A 7,224-nucleotide genomic window follows, 5' to 3' on the forward strand; every position below is an offset into this window, starting at 1 on the left:
GGGTCTAAGTAAAAACCAGCCGGGGAGTTGGCCCGGCGAAACCCGGTCGACCCGGCGGGTCGACCCAGAACCCGGCTGAGACCCGACTACCTTCTTTTTTTTGTATTCAAGTGGCTGTCGGTCGAAACAGAAAAGACATCATCTCGAAACAGAAGAGAAAGGGATACAAAAGACATCATCTCCTTCGTTTTTAATGACTGGGGCAAGCAGATGCTACCAGAATTTTGGGACCAAGAAAAGATACACTACAAGCTAGATCATAGCAATTCAGTTAACTTACCAAAACAAGAAGACAACCCTCCTTCAACAGCTAGATATCTCCGATCTGTACTTTAATATCTCAACAAAAGTTTTCAAATATTCTCCAAAATCCTCCAACAGAAACTTCTCATATATGATCAAAAGCTTCAAGTATGCAATATATATCCAGCTTCAACCCCAGCCGCTTACAACGACTTGAATCAAGGAAAGACAGGAGCTAGCTTGTCCCATTCAAATCTTCCAGGAGCTGCCCTCTTATATTGATTATTAGAAGAAAAAATCTCTATCGAGAAGCAACGTGTCTTTTTATAGTCCACAAAATCCAAATAAAGGAAGAAGAAAACAGTATTTCTACCTCACCTTTAAAACACACCTTTAGAATTTCCCCGACGACCAGTCATAACTTTTAAAGTATGATATTTTTTTTTGGGTTCACCCGAGTTGACCCGGGTCAACCCATCTGACCCGTGACCCGATCATTAGACCGGGTCGACTACCGGGTCGGGTTTCAAAACTATGCCGGGAAGGCATGATCGAAGGATCGAAACCATGGGAAGACAGAGGTAGATGGTGAGGAATCAAAGGAGTAAAATAAGAAATAGGAATACTTATATAGAGAGAAATATTGTGTTTTAGACTAACCATTTGTTAACTACAAAGAGAGACAACAAAGACTCAGAGAGAACTTGAAATACATGTCTTGCTTGGTGGGATATTCGGACATTATTTCTAGGACTTGTTACTAACATAAAAAAGGTGGAGGGTGAGGTGGCATGAGATTAAATTGATGTCATTTTGTACGTTTTTGTTCTCGTTGTCACGGGTTCACTATATTGGTCTCTGTTAATTTTTTTTTTTAAGTTCGTGATATACCTTAGAATATTGTATCATGTCACTAATTGCCTACAATGTGTTTCAAGACCTGTCATCTAGAAAATATTCTGAAACTCTATCAATAAAACATAGTTGTTCAATCTTATTTTTTTTCTTTTTGTATTTTTAAGTTATTTAAACCATATATGAATTTTTATTTGAATTATGTATTTTAAGGTGTTTGGACATTTGTATTATTTATTTCACTTTTATTTTAATTGTGTTATATTATTATTTACTACTTGACTGAAATTGTCAATATATAATTAGTTAAAATATTTGTCTTGTAATTTTTCGATTTTACGATCCGAGTTTATATTGTATATTTCATGTCGTATCAAAAAAGCATTTTTGACAACCTTGAATGCTTCAATAGAGTGTGCTCATTTTTTGTTGCATCAAGGACTTCCATTTCGTGGCCATGATGAATGTGAATGTTCAAGCAACCAAGGAAATTATCTAGAGCTCTTGCATTTCCTTTCCAAAAATAATGAAGCTATTAAAAGAGTTACTTTCAGTAAAGCTCGTAAACATAACAAATTGACTTCTCCAGATATTCAAAAAGACATTATTCAAGCTGCTACAGAGGAGATTACAAATGTGATTATCAAATATCTAGGTGACTCATTATTTTCAATTTTAATTGATGAGTCACGTGACATATCAATCAAGGAATAAATGGCAGTTGTTCTACGATATGTAGACAATAATGGACATATAATTGAACATTTTCTTGGCATTCAACATGTATGAGATACAACTGCTAGTTCACTCAAGGCAGCTATTGAAGCTTTGTTTTCTAAACATTGGTTAAGCATAACAAGATTACGTGGTCAAGGATATGATGGAGCTAGTAACATGCGAGGTGAATTCAATGGCTTGAAAGCACTTATTCTAAATAGCAATCCAAGTGCATATTATGTACATTGTTTTGCTCACAAACTTCAATTGACTCTTGTGGCTGTTACAAAGAAGCATAATGAAGTTGGAGATGTCTTCAATTTTATTTCTAGCATTATAAACATAGTTGGAGCATCATGCAAAAGGATGGAGGTGATTAGAGAAAAACAATATGCTAGAATTATTGAACGACTTGAAAATGGAGAAATTTCTAGTGGATGAGGCTTGAATCAAGAAACTTCTTTTAGAAGGTATGATGATACCCGTTGGAGCTCCCATTATGTTACAATTATTCTTCTACTTGCAATGTTTTCATCAGTTCTTGATGTGCTTTAGATTATAAGGAAGGATGGGATGAACTCAGAACAGAGAACAGAAGCAGTCATTTTAACAGATATTATGAAATCATTTAATTTCATTTAATTTTGTGTTCATGCTTCATTGTTTGAGAAGGATACTAGCAGTTACTAATGAGTTCTCATAAGCATTACAAAGAAAAGATCAAGACATAGAAAATGCTATGAGTTTATTGAAAACATCAAAGGAACGATTCAAAATAATGAGAGAGAATGATTGGGAATCTTTACTAGAAAAAGTGTCATCTTTTTGCATCAAACATGATATTGATAGTCTAAACATGGATATGAGTACAAGCTTAGTGGGCGTTCAAGGCAAAAATCTCAAAGGATTACAAACCTACACCATTTCCGTTATGAATTGTTTAACAATATCATTGACATGGAACTTACTGAGTTGGATGATCGTTTTACTGAGACGAGTACATAGTTACTTCTTTGTGTGGCATGTTTAAACCCAAGTGACTCTTTCTCTGCTTTCAACAAAGAAAAGCTTATTCTTCTTGCTCTTTTTTATCCTAGTGAATTCTCTATAATGGACCTTATGGTACTTAGTGACCAACTTGATACGTATATTATTGATCTATGTGGTGATGATGAGTTCTCTGGTATTGAAGATATTGCTAGTCTTGCAGAGAAAATGGTAAAAACAAAGAAGAGTTTTATATTTCCATTAGTATATATGCTTATCAAATTGTCATTACTTCTACCAGTTGCAACTGCTACAGTGGAGAGAGTTTTTTCTGCTATGTGTATTGTCAAGAGTAGATTTCGGAATAGGATGGGAGATAAGTGGATGAATGATAGTTTGGTTGTATAGATTGAGAAAGATATCTTCGATAAGATTGATAATGAAGCTATTATGAAGCAGTTTCAAAATATGAAAACTCGAAGAGAACAATTATAATGTAAGTTTTTTCAGTTTAAAAGTATTTTTAAATTAATTTTACTTGATATGAATTAGTATATATGTTTTGAATTGATTTCTAATGCATATCTATATAATATAGTATTTGTTAATAATTTGCCCCCTCATTGAAAAAACTCTGGCTCCGCCACTGCAAGACATCATATCAAAACTTATCATAATTCACTCAAAATTTATATTATGGTTATTAAGTGTGAAATCGTACTAAATATCAAGTTTCAAGTCATTTGGACATCGTTGGGCCTAGGTTATAAATTTAGGTTTTAAAGGGGTTGTTTCGTGTCCATATATCAAATCAACTTGGAATCAGCTCAAAATTTATATTCTATTTACAAGGGTCCTAATCATAAAATATATTAAATTTAAGGTCATTTGGATATAGTTTTCTTTAGGTTCCAAAATCGAGTTTTGTCTTGCCGTAACGGGTCTATTTTGCATTAGCTTTCAAAACTTGTTTTGTTTCTGTTGATTTCATTCTTGCCAATATATTATAATCATATTTGGGATATTTGGTTGTTTTTTGAGTCATTTTCATCACTTTCACATATATTTGTTTTCGATCAGTTCTGGTCCAAACAAAAGTCAGATTTGTAATTTCGAGTCTAAATTGTAGGGGTGAGCAAAAAAATCAAAAAACTGATTAAACTGAGAAACCCGGAAAAAAAATAACTCAAAAAACCGAACCGTGAAAAAAATCGATTAAAATTTTGAAAAAACCGACCGGTTCGGTTCGGTTTCGATTTTATAAGCCTGAAACTGAAAAACCGAACCGAACCTAAACCGAAAAAAACCTGAAAAAAATCAAGCAAAAACTTAGCCAAACCGGTTTGAACTAGTTTTTGTCCTAAAAAATCGAACCAAAACCGGTCGGTTTGAACCGGTTTCGGTTTTTTTATAAAAAAAAAATTCGGTTTGGTTACTTTTTTTTTATAAAAACCTAACCGAACCGAAAATGATCACCCCTACTAAATTGGTGTTCTTCCTATCGTAAACTCTATTCTTGTTGTGTCTTGATCTTCTTATTCTTTTTTCTTCTTTTTTTTTTCTATTTGTGTCATGTATTCAGCAAGGGAGAGGGAACAAAAGAGGATTCTAGCTCAAGGATGCGACAAACTAAGTCATGGTTTAAGGGTTTTAGAATGAGAAATTGATAAGTGTAGAAGATTATTCTATGAACTTCAAGCTTCATGGAAAAATGAGGTATAAGGCCAAAAGAATGAAAGATGAAGGATAGCCGTTGTGGTTATCATTCAAAAATATATACGCAAGTGGTTAGTATGACGTGTGTATTTGAAATTCTTATCAGTTACTACTTCCATACAATGTTGTTGGAGAAAGCTGTTAGCAATAAAGGCATTCTGAAGGATTAAACAAGAGGCTAATGAAGTCGCTACTAATCATATTCAAGATTCGAAGGCGAATCTTCTTGAAGAGGGAGGGAATGATACGGTTTAGGTTCAACCTTGAATTCCTTATAGTAAGTATTCAGTTATGTGTTTAAGATTGGTTGTTGATATGGTTCGGTATGTGGTTTAGCCTTGGGTTTTTCATGATGGGTTTTTACCCAAGGATGCATTCGGTTATATTGAGGTTCTTATGGATGACAAGTTCGGCCCAATTCTTTTTGTGGGTAATTCATCCAAATCAGGACAGGCTATGCATAAAATGTTTTGAGACAGCAAAGAAAGTTTATTTAGAGTTTATTTTTGGTCTGATTTGGTCCCTATTAATGAATATGAGTTTGGGCCACAAGAGGTCCAAAGTTAGCTTGGGTTAATTAAGTTATTAGGATTAGATCAGATTTGTTTGGGGTTGATTTTCTAATTCTATAAAGACTTAAATCATCAAAATATTCTCCTAAAATTCAAGGAAATTTTGTTCATTATTTTCCCAATTATTTAGGAGAATTTATCAACAAATGAGGAAGTTTCCCAGTCAACAAAGGATGTTAGGGGGCTCCCAGATCTAATTTCCTAAGCTAGAAAGGAAACTAAATTGACAGGTATAAAAAAGGAAGATTTTCTTTATTAATTGTCCATGTGAAACAATGAAAATAAACACAACACGGCAAGAAAACTTCAGAATTAATTCCACATTCAAATCAGATTTCTTAGTCTATTTGGGACTTCTTAAAAGTGGAAAATATGATTCTATCATATCTAGGATATTAATTTCAGATTTTTAATATTTTTATTATTTTCTTCTTAGTCTTTGGTTTATTATTACTTATTTGGATCAATTTTATAAGTGTATTCAATCCAGCCCACATATGGGGATCCATTAGGGTTATTTGAAGCATTATATAAGTTTTTGTATGCTGAAAAGCATGTAGCCATGGATTTATAAAATAAACTTATGTTTTGCATGATGCAACATGTTATATTTGCTGGGACAAAGATAAAATCTGACTTATCGATGTATAATTGACCTTGTGGTATCATTCGATTCAATTTCAATAGTGTTCATGCTAGGGGTGATCATTTTCGGTTCGGTTCGTTTTTATCAAAAAATAGTAACCAAACCGAAATTTAAAAAAAAACCGAAACCGGTTCAAACCGACCGGTTTCGGTTCGGTTCGGTTCAGTTTTTTTAGGACAAAAACCGGTTCAAACTGTTTTGGCTCGGTTTTTTCGGTTTGGCTCGGTTTTTTTCCCGGTTTTTTTTCGGTTCGGTTCGGTTTGATTTTTTCAAAATTTTAATCGGTTTAATTGGTTTTTTTTTGTTCAGTTTTTTCGGTTATTTTTTTTTTGTTTTCTCGGTTTAATCGGTTTTTTGGTTTTTTTGGCCACCCTTAGTTGATGCCTTAGGATAGGTTTCCATTGTGTCACACTTCTCAAACTTGATTTTTAGCTTTTCTAGGGAAGTATCATCTTCGTTGGGGGAAGAACCAATATTTTGTTGTAATATCCTTTTGTATCAAAAAAATCATATTGCTTAACTTACTTAATTATGGAAAATGTAAGTAAGGCATTTGACTACCTTAAATTAGTTTATGGTTGTATGTTTATTCAAACATAATTACTAGGGATGAGCAAAAAATCCGAAAAACCAAGAAAACCGAGAAAACTGAAAAAAAATTAACCAAAAAAATCGAATTGTGAAAAAAATCGATTAAACCGATTAGAATATTTAGGAAAATATCCAGTTCGGTTCAGTTTCCGGTTTTGTATTGCTTGAATCGGGTAAACTGAATTGAACCGATTCGGTTCAGAAATAAATAAATAAAAGGCTAAAAAGCTTTCTAGTTTCTACTTTCTACAATAAGGCATTAAGACTTAATAATTAACCCTAGCAGAGTAACCTCGTCCTCGTTCTCACAGCCGCCCCCTCCCTCAGGCCTCAGGCCTCAGTCCTCGTTCGCACAACCACTCCCTCCCTTTGACATATGCTTTGTGATTCTACTGTTGCCTCAATTATTGTTCAGCTTTTTGTTGATTTTGTTTAATCATTAGATTTAGGGTATAGGAAATTAGGTGTTGGACTTGCTGATTATTCTGTTTTATAACAATTCATCAGTGATTCAGTATTACTTCGAAGTTTTCCTTGTGAAAAGAAAAGGCATTATGATTCAATGGATCTCAAACCCTCTTCCTATTTGTGTATGTGTGTGTATGTTTTCCCAGCAGTTAGGATCGGGAAAAAACCAAACCGAAAAAGTATATAGGTTTTTTTGATTTTAGGCATCAAAAACCAAAACCGAAACCGATCGTCTAATATTTTTTTTCAAATAGATTTTGCAATAAAAAATTAGGTGCTCAGCCGTGCAAGCCTTCATAAAATAGGCCAACTGGGCAGCAACACCTAGCCTTTACTTTTTCTTTTTTCTAATTTTTTTTTTAATTAATATTTTTTTGTGGTTTTTTTTCTAAAAAATTTTAATTTATATTTAGATTAATACCCCTTTAT

The sequence above is a fragment of the Populus trichocarpa genome, chromosome 3 (genome assembly GCF_000002775.5).
Source record: "Populus trichocarpa isolate Nisqually-1 chromosome 3, P.trichocarpa_v4.1, whole genome shotgun sequence".
Lineage (NCBI taxonomy): Eukaryota > Viridiplantae > Streptophyta > Magnoliopsida > Malpighiales > Salicaceae > Populus > Populus trichocarpa.